The sequence below is a fragment of the Physella acuta genome, unplaced genomic scaffold, assembly GCF_028476545.2.
Source record: "Physella acuta isolate Inbredline_101_S28 unplaced genomic scaffold, ASM2847654v3 ptg001035l, whole genome shotgun sequence".
Classification (NCBI taxonomy): domain Eukaryota; kingdom Metazoa; phylum Mollusca; class Gastropoda; family Physidae; genus Physella; species Physella acuta.
In genome coordinates this window covers 1-22,877 of record NW_026732552.1, presented here as the reverse complement: position 1 = coordinate 22,877, position 22,877 = coordinate 1, and positions in this window count along the sequence as shown.

The window sequence follows — 22,877 nt, the reverse complement described above, 5'->3', positions numbered from 1 at the left end:
TGAGACTGAACACAGTGAATTGAAATTGACAATGACAATGAAACTGTTCAAGTACGTTCTGATGCACGTGGTGCTGTAAAACTTCAGTCTCCTTAGCGTGTGGATAATAATTATGTTCAAAAGTTATAGGCAAAGTTAGAAGCAGAGAATTGAAACTTGGTTTGGCCCTGGGAGCTCAGGAAATGGGAGAAACTAGGCCAGGGCTCAAAGGGCTCTACGACTAATTCGCGCAAGACACTTGCCCAAATGTCGAATACGACAAAATCAAAAATGGAAACTTGTCTGAATGCGACTGATACCCGAAAGCCGTTCGCCCGGAAAAATCCTTTAGTAATACAAGTCAAATAAAATGTGTAACATTCCATTACACATTTTCATTTTCATTTTAATATGTATTTTAATTTTTAATTAATTGTTGTTGTTTTTTTTCAATAAATCCAGAAATTAAAGGTCTCCTATCTTAGAACAATAGCAGAGTCATAAGAACGTGTTTTAAACTGTTTGCCTTTAGGTCAATTTTCTATAAAAAATAGGTGATTTTGTTAAAACAATATTCAAATGTCTAGAAAAAGAAAAATACACGTAGATAATTACTTCCCATTAGCACGGCCTAAATAAATCCAAGGTAGGCTACGTAAAAATATTAATTTAAGATTTAAAAGGTAATAACAAATGTAATACAAAATAATAAAAAAAATGAAAAATGTGTATAAACCACAATGTTTAGCATTATAAAAGTATGCATATATTGTATTTATAAAGACTTAATTTTTGTTTCTAGAATTTTGTTAATTATGAAAACCATAAAATTATAAATTTATTAATCGGTAGGAGCGCATCATTCAGATTAAACAATCATTCTAGCATGCTTTTTATTGCCCTTCGATATATACCAATTGTTTGATAAAATAGAACTTTCTTGAGTCTATGCTGATATTACCAACGCTCATTCTTGTTCCCTCTAAGTTGAGAGACCCGAAGAGGAGCCACCTGAACATGGTTCGGGTGGCTTAATGAAATCATTGGTCCACCATTTTCAGATACAGCGAAGTGAACAACCCTGACAATTGAAGTACCTGAAGAAGAAAATCCTGATCTTTTCTCGACTCAACCAACACCAAGTACAGTCATGCAGGTGGTCATTCAAGCCGTGCCAATCTACGTGGACACATCATCCGAAAACTCATCAGCACACACCAAATATTGCTAATGAACTACATCAGCCCACACCAAATATTGCTAATGAACTACATCAGCCCACACCAAATATTGCTAATGAACTACATCAGCCCACACCAAATATTGCTAATGAACTACATCAGCTCACACCAAATATTGCTAATGAACTACATCAGCTCACACCAAATATTGCTAATGAACTACATCAGCCCACACCAAATATTGCTAATGAACTACATCAGCCCACACCAAATATTGCTAATGAACTACATCAGCCCACATCAAATATTGCTAATGAACTACATCAGCTCACACCAAATATTGCTAATGAACTACATCAGCCCGCACCAAATATTGCTAATGAACTACGGACGAGGAGACACATGGTTCTTCTCATCAGAAATCTTTAACGTGGCAGAACTGAATAACACAACTAAACAATACGGACCTTACTCACTACACTTTACAATCTACCATAAGGACAAAATCAACGGTATACTCAGATGGGTCCCTACCGCACTCAAAAACGGCACCCTGCTCAAATAAATAAGAATAATTAGCAAAATGGAACCATCCGTAAACAAAATCACGCATACCTACAATCGAAGCTTCACCATCTTCACAGATAACCCGTCAACCATCCCTCACTATATCAAATTCAATTACAAAAACAAAGCGATTAACGTTCTCATAGCATTCCCAGGAAGAAAACAAGCATGTTTTTGAATTTGGATTTCGCCAACAGAATGTTTTTTTCACTTTGCTTTTGGAGTGAAATAATGCTTATTTTAATGTATTTAATCTACAAGTCAGTATTCTGTAAAGTATTTACGTGACTGTTTAAAAAAAAAGTTAAAGCATATGATATAATAAAAGATGCACTCATCTATATGCAGTCAAATTTTGAATTATTAAAGTATAAAAAAAAATATCTTTGATTTTTTTTCTATTATGAATTTTTAGTTATAATTATCTAGAATAAAAACATTGAGTTTGAATAAGAGAAATAATTTACACACTTGCGAGAAGTAACTGCTAGTTAGCGAATTAAAAAACATAATACACTTTAATATAATGTTATTGAAGCTGTATTTTTGTTATATTAAAAAAAAAAAACAAATGCAAACAAAAAGATAATTTAATTTAATAATACGACAAAAGTGAACTTCGACTGATGTTGCGTGTACTTTAACGAATCTTTAAAGTATAAAATCACAACTGTCTTCAAGAAATATACAAACAAGTGCTACAACCAAAAAATGTATATTTGAGGTAACGCTTCAATGAACTTGTGAGAAATCACTTATCTATAAAAACATGGATTAGTTAAAATTATAGAACAGTTAAATAAAGGCAACAATTTCGTGCAATTGTGGTGGTACGACATTGTTAAGATAAATGCGTAATAATAAAATATTTGTTTGAACGCATAGAGTAATTATTTACTACAATCGATTTAATAAGTAAACTAAAGAACATTAAGTGTACTTAGTTTAACGTTAATGAAGCGCCACAACCATTTTACACGCCAATCAACATTTATATTACCAAACTACATATTAAATGTGTTTACCAAAGGTCAAAAGCACATATATAAGCTGGCAGTATATTAAAGTCAATGTATATATATCCATATACAATTAAATATTAAAATAATTGGAGGAGAATAGTCTAACATGTGTCTCTATGCGATCTAAACTATGAAAAAGTCGTCATTGATTTTCTTTACTTAACTATATATACGGTGGTGTCCTATACACTCCAGTTTATGAAACCATCTGACGTTTTCTTAGAAACACTATTCAAACTAAGAATTGACAAATACATCTATCTGATCTCCTTCAACATAGAATGTGATAAGATGTCTTAACCATATTATATAATCTTTGAGATAATCTCATTCTATCAGTGTTTCTTCCAGACTTTTTTCTCCAGGGGGGTGGGGCGGTAGACTTCCTTCGGGGGGGGGGGGGGGGTTGGAGGGGGCGGACACTGTTAAAAGTATATATTTTCTATATAAATTATATACAGACGTTATACAGTTACCCTAAACTATCAGCCCTATTTACACACTAAATTTGAAAAGGTTGCATAAACGTTACATCGCCACAAAATATACTAATGATGTTGTATGCTTTTTAACCTACGAAAGATATATTGACTTGCAATATGCCTTGTGGTGTTTAAATTAGAGGTGCCTCACAAAATTGACATGTATTTTATTACTTCCCTTATAAACATCAATAGAATCAAGGGATACAACTTTAGCATATCAACACTTTTATGTATTAAAATAAAGATCAGTACATAATATATGATGGTAAAATTGTATAAGCATGCTAAACAAAAAAATGTATTTTTTATCAGAAAGATCGTGAAACTATTTTTGTTTTTGTTACTAAAATTAGTTTTCTAATCTAAAATTAATAAAATTCAAACCTCTTAGATATGTTACAAATTATTTCTTAAACAATCAATATTGGATAATTTTTAACAGTATTTACAGCTCCTGAGCAGTTTTATTATTCTTATTGGGTGTGTACAGACCCGCACAATTAATTGAACACTACCAAAAGTATGGCTATTCTTACTACGGATAAAAGTAACTGTTGAGAGGTCACAGCAGCCCGTCTTTATAAAAACATACTCATATTTGTTATTGGTTTTATTTACTTATCAATAACATTTTCATCTTTAAATCTGCTTATGCTAGGTTTCCTTCACTTAGTAAGTTTTTAATCAGCGTGGTCGAGTCGGTAAAGCTTATTGTTGCTAAACTGTTAAGTGGTGAGTTTGAACTCTCAGGCATATGAGGCTCGTTAACTGGGGACATCAACTCTTCTAGGAGAGACAACTCCAAAAGCAAAAAACTGCTGTCTTGTTGTCTGATCTTGGTTAGACAAACAGTATGGAAGCAAATCCAGAAAGAAAAGCAGGCTGTCAATCCGAGTCAATGGCCTTTATGGTACATAACCAGTTGACACTTAAACTTCACTGTGTTGGAGGGAATCCTTTCCCACATTAAACTTAAGAACGAAGATGAAGAATTATATAACACCTTACAAGAGGGTAGGAATAGAGGGAGCTGAAGTAAAAACAAATGTTAGGATTTAAGTGCGATATTGCTTTATTCTTCTAGAAGAGTTAAACATGTATTATAAACTACATTTCCGTACCTATACATGTATAACCAATTCATTAAAACATAATATGAAACATCCTACGAAAACTGAAAATACTGGCCATAGATAGGAATTAAATATTCGTAACCCCCCCCCCCCCTACACAAATTAAAAAGAAATTAAAAATATAATTGAATAAAATAAAATACTGCCTTACTCGTTACAGCACAAAACTATATTAAGAATTTTCGTTTTAAATCATTCATAACAAATAGAAAACGCCTTAAAAAAAAAACAAAACCTACAAATATTTCGCAAAAAAACATATTAAAGTATTTTAGCTAGCTCTGGTACGATAAAATTAGTAATCAAACTATAGGATTACCCCGATCCACTTTACAAGCCAATGCTTTTTGTTTGTTCTTTCTTTACGGACACCACCGACTCAGGCTACCTAGCCAGGCAGCCATCAACACGACAAACTCCGACTAACTGGCTTGGGTATCGGTTTGATTACCGTGTATCGGTCGCTTCTGTCCTTTGGTTCTCACCAGGCTTATCTTCCACCCCACTGAACGCAGGGTAAAGTCGTACCCCACCGTCCAGTACCCGGCTCGACCGTAGGAGGTTAATAACTAAAAATCTGAGTCAAATCAATGATTACTGACATATAGAGAAACGCATTCTGTATAAAATAACATTCCCCATTTAAAGATATTCCAAAACGTCGGCACTTGGGCTGGACCTAGTTCCCAAGCGGCTGTCAGCTGTCCGTATACTTTCTACCTCACCTATTCTCACTGTTGTCTGATGAGTGTTTTTATCCTGCTTAAAGCTGTATTTCTTTATAATATGTTTTAATGAGTTTTGAAAATAAAATAATATAATTATTAAGATTAGTGCATGGAACTGAAGAGCCGCAACTTGACATCAAAAGAGCCGCAGGTTGCCGACCCCTGCGCAACTATATTTCAGTATACATAAAATATGCATTTAGTTAAACGACATAAAGCAGCACCTTGCACATAGGCCTGCAAGCGCAAATCTAAATCTCGATGTATCTTTTCCTTCATTATATTTCATTCTATTTCCTTCTTTTATTAAGCTAATTATATTTTTCTAGTAAGATTTCTGATCACATAACATCTTAAAAGGATCGAGCTTTGTGAGGTGCAAACATAAAATGTTTAAAAAAAATTAGGTGCCCTTAATTTAGGGTTCGAGGTCGATTATTTAATTTGTTTACTATTATTTAGGAAGACTTGAATAACTTATTGAACATACTTATGCTGACCTTTATTTTTAGAGCAAATTTAACATCTGCAAGTGAAATAATTTTTTAATAAAACCGTCGGTCACTGTATTGGATACACTGTGCTTTGTCAACAAGTGATTTGACCGTTGTGTCAAGACATATGATTATATTTACTTTGCTGTTCCGGTAAAATATTTTTTTTTATTTATTTCCTTTATAGCTAAACTGTGTACATTATTTAGGTAACTGTTTTAAAAACGTTAAAGCATTTGGAAAAATAAAAGATACACAGATAATTACAATGTATTAGTTATGTCTTTAATAAATTATCGGAAATTTTCCCCCTTGAAGCAATGCCGCTTGCAGACTGTTTCAAGGACTACTATATTGGCAGACCACAACGTAGACGCCGGAGACAACCTATTTCCATTTGATATGTGGAACATGCACACACGAGCTGAAGACAATAATATGCCAAAGTCAAACAACTCATTTGAAAGCTGGCACAGAAGTTTCCAGTCCATTATGTGATGTTGCCAACCAAGAGGTTTATTGAACACAGATTAATTCAGGTCACTGTTTACCAAAACAGAAATAAATATATATTGATAGCAGCGCTGGAATTTCAACAGTTGTTAACAAATGTAATGAGCCCGCCATTATAGAGTATTTGCGAGACATCGCTCACAATCTGTTTTTTAAGCTATAACAAAACACTGTTTTTTCTAATGTTTGTTTTGTTTTTAATTATTAATTTTTGTTATCATCATCCATCGTTTTTTCCTTATATAAACCCCAATGGGGGGTTCTGTCCAGGGGTTTAAATCGCTGGGGGTTTTTGTCCACGGGTTCATGTCGCGGGGTTTTTTGTCCAGGGGGTTTATGTCGGGGGATTTTTGTCTAGAGGGTTTATATCCAGGGGGTGTATGACCGGACACCACTTTCCAGTGACATTGACATATGTTTTATGCGGTCCAGTAGATATGGACTTGGAAACGTCACATTGTAGGGTGACTGTAATGCAGAATAGATAGTACACTGTGATTCTGTTTATTGAAGCTTAAACTACACCATTCGTATGTATTTGACTCAATGGTTTTAAATCGTTTTGTTTTAACAACACGGATGTTTTGACCTCGAAATTTTGTTCGTAGTATCTTAGCTCCATGTCTATTTGTTTTTATGTTTTTTTTTTTTGTTTTTTTTGTGCGACCATTAATTTTGCCTAGTTACTTCCCATTACTTCAAGTCATCGTTTTCAAGGGATGCAACCTGTAAAAGTAAATAATAGTCAAATGTTTATGCATAATGAAACATTAGAATGATAAATTTAAATTGAGTTATTGTGGTTTGTTCAATGCATAGTAGCAGTTATTACAAATCAAAAGCTAATTTATTTATGGTGGAAAGGTAATTTTTTTTCTTCCGTTTTGCTTTTAAATGAATACGTTAGCTATAATAACATCTTAACATATAGACGCTTGATAATTCAGAATTTTTAACGGTGCATGTTCTGCTGAATTCGGTGTTTCAATACTTTTGATAACTATATTGTAAAAAAAAAAAAAAAAAAAAAAAAAAAAAAAAAAAAAAATTGATAATTATATTGTGCTATAGTGGTTCTATCCCGGGGTTATCAACCAGCGACTCGCGAGCCGCATGATTCTTTTGTTGTCAGTATGCGGCTCGACAGTTCCATAATAATGATATTATTTTATTTTCATAACTCATACAAATAATATACTGAAAACCAAACACTAAAAACACCAAGAAAAGGTGGAGTAGAGCGTATACAGACTGCTGACAGCTGCATAGACACCAGCAGAGCCGGCACAACCTATAAGGCGAACTAGGCGGTCGCCTAGAGCGCTATCCATAGGGGGGGGGGTTAAAAAGTGTAATCGCCATTATTTAAAAGTATCTAATATTTGATAAATTGGATTATATTAAATAAACTATAGACAAAATAATATAAAGAGGCTTAGCGATCTATTTCTGTGCCCAGTACGAACTATCAATTTTGCTCCCCGTCCTCAAATTAGGCTTATATATAACTATATATTCGCGTTGGTGAAATTACCCCCCCCCCCCTCTATCATTTGGAAAGGTCGGGGTGCTTTTAACCAGCCACTTTGCCTTTGTATTTTGGTGTCTTAGAATTGATGTAGAAAACAATTAAATAGGCCCATAATGCCAAGAAGCAGTTACCGTTCTTTATTTCGACTGTATAAGCCTGTAATTCAGTAGTTAGCTTTTTTTATTATTATCTACCACGTTTGGCGCCCCACCCGCCCTCCCCTAGAAGCGCCTCTGTTAATATAATAAAATAATTATTCCATGTAATCTAAATCTTTTAATTCCGAACATTTCAGACGATTGTCTAATTTTAATGTTGATTTAGTGATCGCTCTAGCGCATGACGCGATGTTGTAAAACACGAGCAATTTTGATTTATAATAGGGTTGTCAGCCTCACTTTCTCTTACTTTGAGCTAGAAATCTCGTTAGCCAGGGAGACATTTAGACTTCCATAATAAATTAAAAGTTGGCACCATAAGATCCAAAACAGAATTTCAAGAGTTGTAAAATATACGGACAGCTGGCAGTCGCTTGGGCACCAGGCCCAGTCCCACAGCCGTGATGTGGACAGCCCCATGACAACTATTCCATGTTTGCCACAGCCCAAGTGTCAACTTTATTCGAACATCGTTAAATGGGGAATGCTATTTAATACAAAATGCATTCATCTGATTTTCAGTATGCATTTATTTGACCTGAGTGACATACAATTGTAGTTATTAGCTTTCTACCGTTGAGGCGCGTACTGGACGGTGTGAAACGAAGGGGGGAAGTGACCGATACGGTAATTAAACCGATATCCAAGCCAGTTAGTCGGAGTTTGCCGTGTTGAGGCCTGCCTGGCTGTGGGAGACACCTACTGAGACGGTGATGTCCGTAAACAAAGAAAAAAAAAGTATTGGCCTCTAAAGTGGATTGAGATTGTCCTATAGTTGTATTATTTGATTACTAATTGTATCATAACTGAGCTAGCTAAATCACTTTTTGTGCGAAACATGTGTATGTTTTTATATGAATCAATATTTTTTCATATTTAACGCTATTTATTTCAAATTAAAAAATCAAATTTATTTATCTAATCCTAATCAAATACAAAAATATTGGAAAAATAATGCTAGTAGCTCTTTAAGAACTGGGAAATATTGTAAATTGCAACATTTGGCTCTTCGGTCTCAAAATGTTGCCGATCCTTGGATAACCAGAAAAAAAAATTGACATTCTACATTACAGTAAACTAAACATGAAAAAAACAAAAACAAATATATCCCAATAACCATTTTAGGCAGAAAACTAACCTGCCATCACTGTTCATCACCACAACAATGTAAAAACCAATGCAACCGACCACAAATCAAACCACCTCAACAGGTAATCTCATCAGCACAACACTGGAAAAACCAATGCAACCGACCACAAATCAAAGCACCTCAACAGGTAATCTTATCAGCACAATTAACAACGCTAGCAACAACTAGGAATGTAAGACATACATCTTGACACCACATCTTGACACCACAACGTTGGCAACAGAACAGCAACCACAGCTAACCCCACCACACCATCAGACATCAACATAAAAGGTATTAATGTTGCTCTAAGCTTTTAAACATGCAACAAACAAAATACATTGCAATTTAACTTGTGGTGTCTAAAATAGAGGTGGCTAACAACATTGACTTCCCTTTTTTTAAATCAATGTTACCATGGGTGCAACATAAACCTATTTACTATTCCCTGTCCCCTGATCATGTACTTAGTCGCTACTCCACGAGCACTAGCAAGCCTCTCCCCCCCCCCGTTTTAATATTCATGTTTTGTCACTAAGAGGCTTCCCCCTTAGCACTAGCAAGCTCCCCACATTTCACTTGTTCTCCTCACATGTCGTAAACTGTTGATTCCATGCTACTCTAATTAAAATAGCAAGCCTTGAAATAAAATCAAGTACAAACTTTTTCTACACCGTATGTACCGGCTTATAATAATACATTTGAAGAGCTGAGTTATTCAATGAACTGTTGGTGCTTTAGAAAAAACTAAAGAGATTTTCATCATTTACTTAAAACTGTTAATAGCTGATAAATACGTTACAAAACTACATATTTTTTCATGCATATTTGTGGACAATACTGCTCAGCCATTTTAATCACTATTCATATGCTTATCATGGCTAGGTGGAACCAAGTATGTCCTGCTTGTTCTAACATAATAACTGAACCCAAGAAAAGTCAGTTGCACACTTGACCATGCCAGCACATTGTGTATATAGACAAACTATTGATTTAACTATTTATATAAAAATGTTTAACACATTATTTATTAACTGATTATAAAACAGGAAAAAATAGTTAAGTCTAGTTTGATAGAAGGGTCTGTTCTTTTGTACGGTTTCACAAATAATTTCTTCCCAGTCTTCATATGTAAAACACGTATATTTGAAGCACTAGCATAGTCCTTTATAGTAAGCAATATACTAACAAATATTATCCTCATTGCCGAATTGCCGCCTCACGTGATCGTTTAAAGCGCCCAAGTCAGTCTGGTATAAAACAAAACTGACAAGGTAGAGGCCATCAAATGGTGCAGTGAAGATGCTTGTATTTAGGTCGTAATGACCTGAGTTATGGCCTGGTATAAAACAAAACTGACAAGGTAGAGGCCATCAACTGGTGCAGTGAAGATGTTTGTATTTGGGTCGTAATGACCTGAGTTATAGCCTGGTATAAAACAAAACTGACAAGGTAGAGGCCATCAACTGGTGCAGTGAAGATGTTTGTATTTGGGTCGTAATGACCTGAGTTATGGCCTGGTATAAAACAAAACTGACAAGGTAGAGGCCATCAACTGGTGCAGTGAAGATGCTTGTATTTGGGTCGTAATGACCTGAGTTATGGCCTGGTATAAAACAAAACTGACAAGGTAGAGGCCATCAACTGGTGCAGTGAAGATGTTTGTATTTGGGTCGTAATGACCTGAGTTATGGCCAACGACTGGGCATAGAATAATTGGTGAGCTCCCATCCTCACTGTTAAGGAGACTTGTATAAGCAGTGAATCCTGTACTGCAACTGTGATTCTTTTCACAACTTGTTTTGATTTTGCAGCCATGTTTGAATATTCTTTAGTTAAGCGTTTAAGCTTTTCATTGTTGGTTTCTCTTTGAGCTTTTGTTTTGTTAAAAGTTTCCTTCAACTTTTCTATCGGACCTATCCTATAGCATTTCGCAGGTCATCTCATTTTTTTTTTAATTTAATATAATAGTTCCCCAGTTAAACAACGATTTTCTTCTTGTAAGCTACGAATGAATTGTTTTAAATGTTTATTGTGTTAGAAGTTCAATTAATATAGTAAACTATTAAAATGTGTAAATCTGTGTTAAACATACATAATAATATATTAATTTTTATCTCCACAATTTTATTTTTAGTACATTATCTAGGAATGTAAGATCTTAGAACAATAGCAGCGTAGTAACAAAATGTTAGTAACAGTTTGCCATTAGGTCTATTTTCTATAGTGATGTGATTATGCTGCTTTTATTTCGCAGTTTCAAATTTAAATAATTTTTTTTTTCTTGTAAGCTATGAATTGTTTATAAGTTTCTTGTTAGATCTTCAATTGACATAGTAAGCAATTAAAATGTATAATTGTTTGCTAAACATACATATATTAACATTTTTTCCACAGTTTTATTTTAATACATTATCTAGGAATTTAAGCTTTCATATCTTAAAACAATAGCAGCGTAGTAAGAAAATGTTTGTAAACAGTTAGCCCTTAGGACATGCATTTTATTACTTCCCTTTATACAAAATTAATGGAATCAAGGGATACAACTTAAAAATATCAACAAAACTATGTATTAAAATAAAAAATCATTTAAATAATATATGATGGTATAATTGTATCAATATGACAAACAAAATAAATATTATTATCAGCAGAATTATGAAAGAATTTGTTTGATTTATAAAATCCATTTACTCATCAAAAATTAATAAAATTTAAACACCTCAAGTTTGTTACAAATTATTTCGTTTAAGTTTAATATTTGATAATCTAAGTTGCTGTTTGAATTGTAAACACGAGTGTTGTTATTACTTTCTCGTATATACGAAGTATAGAAAAAGTCTTGTAATCCTGCAAAAAAAAAAATCGAGATTTTTACAAATCTCGAGATTTTTACAAATCTCGATGTTTTACACCTAACTGACACGGAAAAACATAATTTTGCAATCTTGTCCGTATGTCTGTGTGTTTGTCTGTCTGTCTGTCTGTCTGTCTGTCCGTGTGTAAACACGATAACTTGAGTACCGTTACAGCTAGGTTGATGAAATTTCATATATAAGTATTTTATCAAAATCGTAGATCCGTATCATCTTTTGAGCGATTTCCGATAACCGGAAGTGGTACTTTTCATACTTTGAATTTTTCAAAAGCCTATAACTTGAGTACTATTTCAGATAGATAAATGAAATTTCACATGTAAGTAAAAGATCTAATTCTCTACCTTCTGTTAAATTTTGAGTCATTTCCGTTGACCGGTAGTAGTAATTTACGCTACTTCCGATTTCTCAAAAAACGAATGTAAATTTTAAAAGTACTAATAATATTGCGCACTATTATGTGCTTTTTTATTTGGCGTTCACTTGGTGTGCAATAAATTTGTCTACGATATTTTGTTCTATTTTAAAAACTTTAAGTATTTAAAATGGATTAAAAATCAAGTCTATAGCCCGAGTTCCCATCCCCTGTTATTTTATATAAGAATATTCGAGAAAGTTTAGGGGAAATCACCCCCGGTTTATTTTTATTTTGTGTGTGTACAGCAGGGGCCGGCAACCGCATGCTGTTCTTGGGAAGCCAAGATGCGGCTCCACAGCAGCGCTCCCCCCCCCCCCCCCCCCCCCCCCCATCCCGAAGAAATACCTGGAAGAATCTGCTCTCCAGCTTCTTGCACAAATATTAATAGTTATATTGTTTGATAATCAAAACTCGTAGCAAAAATTATACCGTAAAGCAACTCAACTTTAAACAGAATACAAACACTCATCAAATGACAGAGAGAATAGGTGGAGTAGAGAGTACACGGATAGCTAACAGTCGCTTGGACACCAGCCCAACAGTTGTGCTGTGACTAGCCCCATGGCGACTATACTATGCTTGCCACTGTCCATGTGCCGACCTTTTCGAATATCGTTAAAGTTAAATGGAGAGAGTTATTTTATATAGACTGCATTCTCCTACCTGTTAGTATACATTAGTTTGACCTTTGTGACGTAGTATTTTTTGTTATTACGGTGGGGTACGAATTTACCCTGCATCAGTGGAGTGGAAGATAAGCCCTGTGAGAACCAAAGGACAATAGCGGCCGAAACACGGTAATCAAACCGATATCCAAACCAATTAGTCGGAGTTAGTTAAGGCCCACATGGCTTATGTGAGACATCCTCTGAGCCGGTGATATCCGGTGATAAATTCAATTTATTTACCTAATCCTATTTAGAAAAATAAATAAAATAAAATAAACATTTTAGTGGCTCTTTAAAAACTGGGAATTTTTGAAAATTGTAACTTTTGGCTCTTCCGTCTCAAAAGGTTGCCGACCCCTGTTTTAAGGGATCATTTCTAAAGTTGGTATTGCCGGGATGTTGAGCAAATGCCTGATCAAACCTCAACTCTATTGTCTCACTGTTGAGCACAAGGATTCGCGGTCTGTCCGCCCGCCACCTACATAATTGAACTTTATTTACTCCTTTATATTAATGCCATATGCAAAAATTACCAGCATCAACAAACAGATTGCGCCCTTTGATGTTTCCTCTAAGGCGAGAGCCTGGGAGAGGAGCCACAATGACTACGTTTCGGGTGGCTTAATGAAATCTTGAGCCCCACCTTTTTCAGATGCCACAAACTCAACAATTCTCTCAATTGAACTACCTGAAGATGAAAGCCCAGATCTTTTCTCCACCCAACCAACCCCAGCACAGTCATGCAGGTGGTAATTCAAACTAATGGTCATGTCAATCTGCGTGGACACATCATCCAAAAACTTCAAACTAATGGTCATGTCAATCTGCGTGGACACATCATCCAAAAACTCCTCAGCCCACACCAAATATTGCTAATGAGCTACATCAGCTCACACCAAATATTGCTAATGAACTACATCAGCTCACACCATATATTACTAATGATCTACATCAGCTCACACCAAATATTGCTAATGAGCTACATCAGCTCACAATAAATATTGCTAATGAACTACATCAGCTCACACCAAATATTGCTAATGAACTACATCAGCTCACACCAAACATTGCTAATGAACTACATCAGCTCACACCAAATATTGCTAATGAACTACATCAGCTCACACCAAATATTGCTAATGATCTACATCAGCTCACACCAAATATTGCTAATGAGCTACATCAGCTCACACCAAATATTGCTAATGAACTACATCAGCTCACACCAAATATTGCTAATGAACTACATCAGCTCACACCAAATACTGCTAATGAACTACATCAGCTCACACCAAATATTGCTAATGAACTACATCAGCTCACACCAAAGATTGCTAATGAACTACGGACGAGGAGACACATGGTTCTTCTCGTTAGAAAGCTTTAATGTGGCAGAACTGAATAACACAACTAAACAATACGGACCTTACTCACTACACTTCACAATCTACCATAAGGACAAAATCAACGGTACACTCAGATGGGTCCCTACCGCACTCAAAAACGACACCCTGCTCAAAGGACTAAGAATAATTAGCAAAACAGAAACATGAGTCAACATAATTCCACACCGACACTTGAAGTTTTACCATCATTACAGACAAACCGTCAACCATCCCTCACTACAACATTCAATTACAAAAGCAAATCTATTAACATTCTCATAACCATCCCAGGAAGAAAACAAGCATGCCAAACATTTCTGTTTTTTTTGTTGTCTACTTTAACATACACCCCCGAGCACTGGAACATGTCAAACATTATTTTTTCCGAGTTACTCCCCATTATTACAAATCATAGCTTTCAAGGGATGCAACCTTTAAAAATAACTATAATTACATGTTTATGCTTAGTGAAATACTTGAATTTTAAATGTAAATGCTATTATTTTATTTCTAAAAAGAAATTAAATATTATTCAGAATTATAATTGACTTATTGTCTGTTAAAAAAAAATCATGTATTTGTTTCCATTTTGCTTTAAAATCAACACATTAGCTATAATAAGTGCGCAACTTAAAGAGGCTTGTTTATTCAGATATATATCAATATATATATATACAAAAATATAATAACTTTCAGCCGAAATAATAAAAAGTAGATCTTCCTTGAATACGTCGGGACAAATCTCTGACTGTATCGTTTCCTCAGCTGATACATTCTCCCTTAATTCTATTTTTCTTATTATTTTATTTCATCTTGTAAGGTCTTAATAGTGTTGGTGGGCGAGAGGGGATGATATTTCATTAAATAAAACTCAGCACACATGTTTACCATATTACATGTTTTGTGAAAGATTTGACAATGTTTGTGTACTGTTAAATGTGATAAACTTTATATGCTCCTCTTATAACCATTTAGTATGCCGCTATGATTGTAGGTGAAGCATTGTTTAAATTATTTTGTTCCGTTGTAAGTTAGTACTAATTCAACAATAAATATGTATAAATACATTTGAATAGGGTGTCCTTTCAACATATTTTATTGTTGTTCTATGGTGATATTAATTTCTACGAGCAACTTTCCCTAACTTGACTCAGGTACTAATAAGAACTGGGAGGACTCAGTGAGAATATACCGACCCGACTTGGTTCCTGATTCGAAATCGAGACTTTCAGGTTAGAAGTAATGAACTCTACCATTCGACCCCAAAATCCCGTGTTAATTACCTAATTAAGTAATCTTTATATTGAATAACAATATTAACTATCTATACAGTTTTACTTAAGACAAAGTCAGGAGGATATATTTGTACTGAACTCTCGTGATATGCTTCTCTTATAAATATATAGTGTGTCGTCTTGATCGTAGGAGAATCATCGTTCAAATTATTTTGTTCTGCTGTAATTTAGTATTAATTAAACATTAAATATGCAGACATATATTTTAATGTTTCGTTAATTGTGAATAGGATGTCGTTTCAACATATGCTGTTGTTGTTCTATAGTTCCATTTATTTCTACCCGCAATTTTCACTAACTTGAATAAGGTACTCATAAGGGCTGGGTTGACAATCTTCGGACTTGAATCCCGATTCGAACTCGAGACTTTCTGATTAGAAGTTATAAACTCTACCATTCGACCTTAAAATCCCATGCCAATTACCTAATTAAGTAGTCTTTTTACTGTATTACAATTATAACTATCTATAAAGTTTTACTTGAGACAAAGTCAAGGTGATATGTGTTGAACCCAAGTGTTTGGGTCAGAGTTTATCTTCATTAACCAATCAGTAACTAGAATATATATCTATATATATAATTCTCTTCTGGGAGCCGCTAGAAAACAAGCTGTAAACGCGATCCCGACCTCCCCACCCCTACATGATCTTAGTGAGCTGTGTTCACTCTAAAATAAATGTTTACAAGCAGAGCCAACGATTTTAAACGTAAGGGGGGTGGGGGGGGGGGGGGGGGGAGAGGGGGGGAAGGAAGGGGGGGGGGTATGGTCCTCTCTATCACTATCACAACCACCCCCACCCCACCCCCACATTGTCTGGTGAGCTGTGGTCACGCTGTTTACATTTTACAATCATATCATAGAGACGGGTTTGGTGACGGCTATTAGGGGCAGATAATTTAGTTTGAAACGATTGTAAGCTTAGAGGAGGTAACTAAGAGGAGGCTGCTTTCAGGTGGGGGGGAGGGGGTTTAGTGTTTTTAAGCAAATATTTTCAGTGGCAGCATTGGTACTGTCGAATTCACAAATTATAAATTACTGAAAAGTAGAAAAAAAAAACAACAACTAAATAGCGGCGTATGATACGGGTCGGCTCGTACATATAAAGCCATCAAGCAGAGAAGCTTTTTTTTTTGGAACAGTGACCTTTGGGAAAACGATCTTTAAACAGTCTTTTATTTGGGCATTTATATTAGATCCCATCACATTATAGGGCGACACATTTAATTTTGATAAATCAAGTTTAGACTCGACTGGTACATACAGAGTAAATAAACACAATTGCACTCTAAGAGAATAGACGATTTTTAGCAGGTAAAACTCAACGCACTCTTTCTTTAAATCAATAGAACATAAGTCACATTTTTACAGACGATCTTACTTCTTCATGTGTGTACTTTTTACAGAAACAATATGTACGATTACTACGCATCTACACGTTCAATTTGTGTATTGCATATGAATTTTTGATTAATAAAAACATACAGATTATACTTATTATCCTTAATAAATGAATAACGTCATCAGATTACAAGGTGTTGATTAGATGTTTATGTTTCCCATTAAACTTCCTATTATGATGTTGTCATGGATAGCTTTAACCTAAACAAAACATCATGGGCTGTTCAAAACGTTCAATTACGAAATACAAGGTAACAACGTTCCCTGTGAAGCTTCTTAGAACTGTACTTTAGCTTTTAATGTCATTGTATTGCAATAATCTCACAAGTTTACACAACTTTTTTGCCCTACATTTTGTATTTCTTTTCTCCATAAACAATGTCACAATGTTGCCCTATGTTTGTAAAACAACATACAATGTTTTGTTTAAGCTTACGTTTTTCATATTGGCGGTGTAAAAAGCAATTTAACATTGTGGTAGTTACTTCCCATGTATACAATTAGAAATGCCAAGGGAGGCTACCTAAAAATACATAAAGACGTAGTAACAAGTGATGAAAAAATTAATTCTTATTTACTAATTATGAAAAAAAGGCTGAAGTAAAATTAATATTTTTATCTTAAAAATAAATGCTGTACTTATTTATGTATAAATGATACATTTTTAAAAATATTTGTATGCTTTAAATAAAGTAAAAACAATGGGAATATCTCTTCAACAATCTGTAAATTTGTAATTATTCAGATTATTCGGAGTTCCATCTATAACGTCAATTTTTCTTAATATAATGGCAATATCATAATTAAAAAACCCAAATTCCCCCACCCAGGTCATCACTCCGAGGGAAAAAAATCCCTTGAATAATAATTTAATTAAACTTTTGCATTTTTAGGTTATTTTTGTTTCCTTTTTTTGTATTAGATCAATGTATAAATAAACCATCTGAAATAAATGAAAGTAGGCCACAGGTAAAAAAAGAAATATTACTATTGAAAACCTGTATCAGTCCTCACAAGCCGATGATGAAAACTGTAATACTAAAGCGAACATGCAAGGCAAACTGACGCTGTAAATTACATGTCTGAGGCGAAAAAACATTGCAATATAATAATTATAAATATCCAGAAATAAAAAAAAAGCTACTCCATTACATTTAATTACAAAGACAAAACCACATAATCTATATAAATATATTACCGGCCATACTTCGTAAAAATAAAACCCTGCCTAGACTGGTCATCTATACAACACTTGACAAATCAATGCAATCAACCACACATCAACCCACCTCAACAGGTAATCTCAACAGCTCAACTAACATCGCAAACAACAACAGGGCATGCAATTACGTAACATATTGACACCACAAACCTCAAACATAGCAACTGAACAGCAACCACAGCTAACACCACCACACAAGACGTACCTCATACAAAGGTCACACAACCAAAGATTGCTACAAAATAGCGAAATTAAATATAAACAATATACGATGATATAATGCAATGAAACAATGAATTACAACAGGCAATACCATTATGCAACAACATCATGCAAAAACAAATGCAACAATAAAATGCTTCGACAATATGCATTTACAGCATGCAAAATCGATGAGCAAAACACATATCCAATACAAAACATGTAATGACGAACATATGCAAATACAACATGCAGTAACATAATGTTGTAGAGCAACTTGTAATACTCAACAACATAACTGCAAGAGAAATAATAAAAGGGCTCTATTCTTAATCAATTCAATAGTAACGTTTTCTAAACAAAAAGGGTTATTGTGACACATACGCATGGGGTTGCCATTAAGACCAAGTCTAATCGTTAGCTTTCTTGTACCAGACTTGACAATGAAAACCATCTTTTAGATTAAAATAAAATTTCAATTAGAGTCAAACTCTGGGGGCACTAGATCAGGCCTTAAACTCGATAGTGTATACATTCAAGTTATTGAACTGTGGTATCACATTGGGATACAGACGTTTGTCAGAAGACATTTCCTTTTGAATAAAATATTGTTGTAGAACTGTCCACACTTGAAATGGCTTTTGATTTATTTTGTATTCAGGCAATTATCCATTGGGAATTTATAGGAATGTGTGGTATTGTCAATTTGGAAAACGGATCTTTGGAAAACGACATTCCGGCAAATGAATGTCGGGAATTAAATGTATTTGTATCATTTTTTAGGGAATCGGAAACAAGCCACATTTCTACAGGCAGCATTTACCTTTGAGTACTGCAAATCAACATACCTACTGTATTTAGCAACTTGCAATATTTGGTGGGACAAAACAATTAATATTTAATATTACGCTTTCTAAATGATTTAATTCAACAAACAACTAGATGTTAATTAGATTACTCTGCTCCCTTTAAAATCTCTCAATCAATACCAATGCAAGAATGTAATTTATATGTTTCTTGCCTAACAAAACAGGATTTACCGTTCTTAACTACCAATTGTGAACACATAATGCTGCAGTATTGCGCTATATGCTGGCTTAAAATATACAACTCACTGTTTTTAGTTACTTTCCAAGTAAACTAAGGGATGCTACCAAGTAAATAATATAACAAATAGTAAAAAGTAAATTTAATGTATTACTTTTCTATAAAAATAAAATACAAAAGTGTTGTTGTTATGTAAATATTACAACGCATATAATAAATATGGTATGTTTGTTTTTAGCTCAATTAAGCTTAGTTTGCTAATGCAATATTTTAAACAAAAAAAAATGTTAAATATATTAAATAACTTATTCATGATATTAAAATTATTATGTTTAATAATCCATCATGTGTTACTAATGCTAGAATTACCTATTTTAAAGTACTTAATTTTTTTCCAGCGTTTACATTACAGAGATATGTAGATATTTGACACCATTGGTTATACAAAAGGTAATGTCTGTGAGTAGTGACACATAAAGCATCACCTTGAACATGCATGCATAAATCTATAACACTTTGTATTGTGTGTATTTCAGTTAAACTTAACGTCACATTTACAATAGCATTCATGTATGTCAGTACATCTCAGAGCTTTTATCAGACATCTTTTCTCTTATATATAGGAAAAATAAACTCACGTCAGCGTCCACCACACCCTGATAAGTACACAACGACCTCGCTAAACTCTTTCTTTGTTCTCTTTTCAATACAAACAAAATGTATATTTTTTATATTTAGAAATAGTATCACATTTTACACAGTATTAAAATGTTTACTGCATATTATTGTGGTGTTTTAGTTACCATGAAATAAAACTCGTGTTTTAGCTCTCTCCCCCTCCCTATCCCGCACTACCCATCATCACTAGCTACAGTTGTTGCAAGAGAAATAACAGATTAATGGTATGTACAGTGTTTCAAACTTCAAGGCTTTAAACAGTGTTTCTTTCAGACTTTTTTTCTCCGGTGGGATATTTTATATATAATCTCCGTTTCGTTCTGGGAGATGTCTGAAATAATCTCTGGTTTCAAGTGTCTCTCTGTAGTTTCAAGTGCCCCATACCCAGAAGAAAAGGTTCTGAAAACAACCAGATTTACACTATGCATATCAAACGGTTCGTCCCAGTCATATTCTCGCCTACTAGAGTACACACTGACCACACTCACCAAGAAAGCTGGTACATCAACTTGAGCATGGGACGACATTTTCTGAATTACTATTTGCTATTTTGGGACGGAGTGGTCTAGCGGTAGAGAGCTGGACTGCTAACCTGTAAGTCTCAAGTTTGAATCCGGATTCAAGCCAGTAGACCGTCCCTGTGTCCACCCAACTCTGATGGGTACCTAACTCACGTTAGGTAAAGTAAAGGCGGCTGGGCATAGTGCTTACCACACTATCTCTTCATATGCCGTGGTCACATAAACAAGTGAACTCTACTTCACTTGCCCCATAGACCGTTGAGTTTGAAAAGGGAACTTTACTTTTACTTATTTGCCATTTAACTCAATAATTAATTGATTAAAATCTGCAGTACTAATGCCCATAGTCCTGGCTAATTGTGTTATTTAACCAGAACATCCATTCATCTAATTTCGTTACTACCCTACACTTTTTTCGTTATTTTCTTACGCTAACAAAGATACTATCATATCCTAACTATGCTACTTCCCTAACTGAAACAATATTTCACCTTTCTATATAATTAACCAATTAAATATTTTATTTACAATTGAAATTTAGTCTTAAAAATAAAACATCTTTTACCTTTCATGATTTCCCATTAACTTACATAATATTTAACAGGGGTTACAACTCGTAATAAATGTTCATAAGAAAATAAAAACAATGGAGTATCCTTTTACTTAAGCAATTTAAACATATATCAATAAAAAAATAAAAACAATAATTTTATATTTTAGAAGACAGCATATAGATTGTATATGGTGTAACTGTAATTTAAAATATCAGAATTTGATTAACATTTGAAACCATTAACTTTACTAACAAAATAATTTGTTCAGGTATGAAGTTTAGTGTAATGTAAATGCTACTCCATGGTGAATAATTGTATATTGTCTTTTTAAATCGCCATTCCATTCAAAAAAAAAAAAAAATTATCATTAAAAAAGTTTAAAAAAAACCCACGCCGAGGTAAATGTTTTTTATCGGTCATTGTTAATATAAGATGTAAAAGTTATATTACTATTGATTAGATAATACTATTGACTTTTATTAGGGAGCTTGTAGAGAGTCAACAGTATTAGAAACTGTAAGAAAATCACGGCGCCCCACGTTTTTCATCGCTTATAGTAGAGTGATCGCTTGCATTATTGTGATGTATAGCATTTATTTTCTACTTTTTAGTTCAATCAGAAAACGTGGGTTTTTAAAAACTTTTTTAATGATAATTATTTTCTACTTTTTAGTCTTTGTCTGTTTGTTTGCTTTAAAATCTTGCTATCGATTTTATCTTTTCGCATTCACTTTTTTTTTGGGTAAACTAAGACAACTCGTAAAAAACACGTGCCTTGAACCCGTGTCGAGTGGGTTAGCAATCGTGTGCCCAACCACTCGACCATATCGTCTCCCCCATACTGGCCACCAGTTGTTACGTTCTGCTTGTTTGTACACAAACACCGCGTGACAACTACTCAGTAAGCAAAAAGAGGAAGATTACCGAACCTTGTTTTCATCAAATTACAATTACTGGGTTATGTCCCTTTTTCCCCAGGTTTTTTTTTACAATTATATAGCGGTCTAAAATTATCAATAAAATGTTTCCATGGATCAATTAAGTAATAATAACAATTGAATATTCTATTGTCATCGGAAACAAAGCGTCGTTGAAAATTTCAGCGCGCTAGCTAACTGGGAAGTGCCCGAAATTTCGATCGCAAGATTTGATTGGATAGACGCGAAAGCAAGTTAAAGAAAACGTGGGAAAATGAAAAGAAAAGCTTAATTAAAATAAGTCCCTCCCCCCCCCCCCCCCTCAACCTCATTCAGCAACTACATTCACCTGAGACCTCTCTGAGCATGACTACCTGTATTCGTTATAATACAACACGATGTAAGTCAATATAAATACAAGATGTTTATCTTATCTTAGAGGCCAGGTCATCAGACAGTTAATTCATTATTAACAGAATATCTGGTACATGTGTTTTTGAGCCACGATACGTTTGATGTCTCCAAGATGTACACTAGAACGATGACATATAGAACATGTACACCCATATTGGCAAAGTAAGACAAGATCCAAATGGATATAACCCTATGATAACCATCCCACCCCCACCATTAATTGTAACACACTCATCACTAAGGACACTTGAGTAATGAAACAAGAGTTACCTCTCTCGAACTTTCCCTCATAATATATATTTTTTAAAATTTCCTTTAATACTTTAATGTGTTTAAACCTAATAGAATCGAGCAGAAAAAAC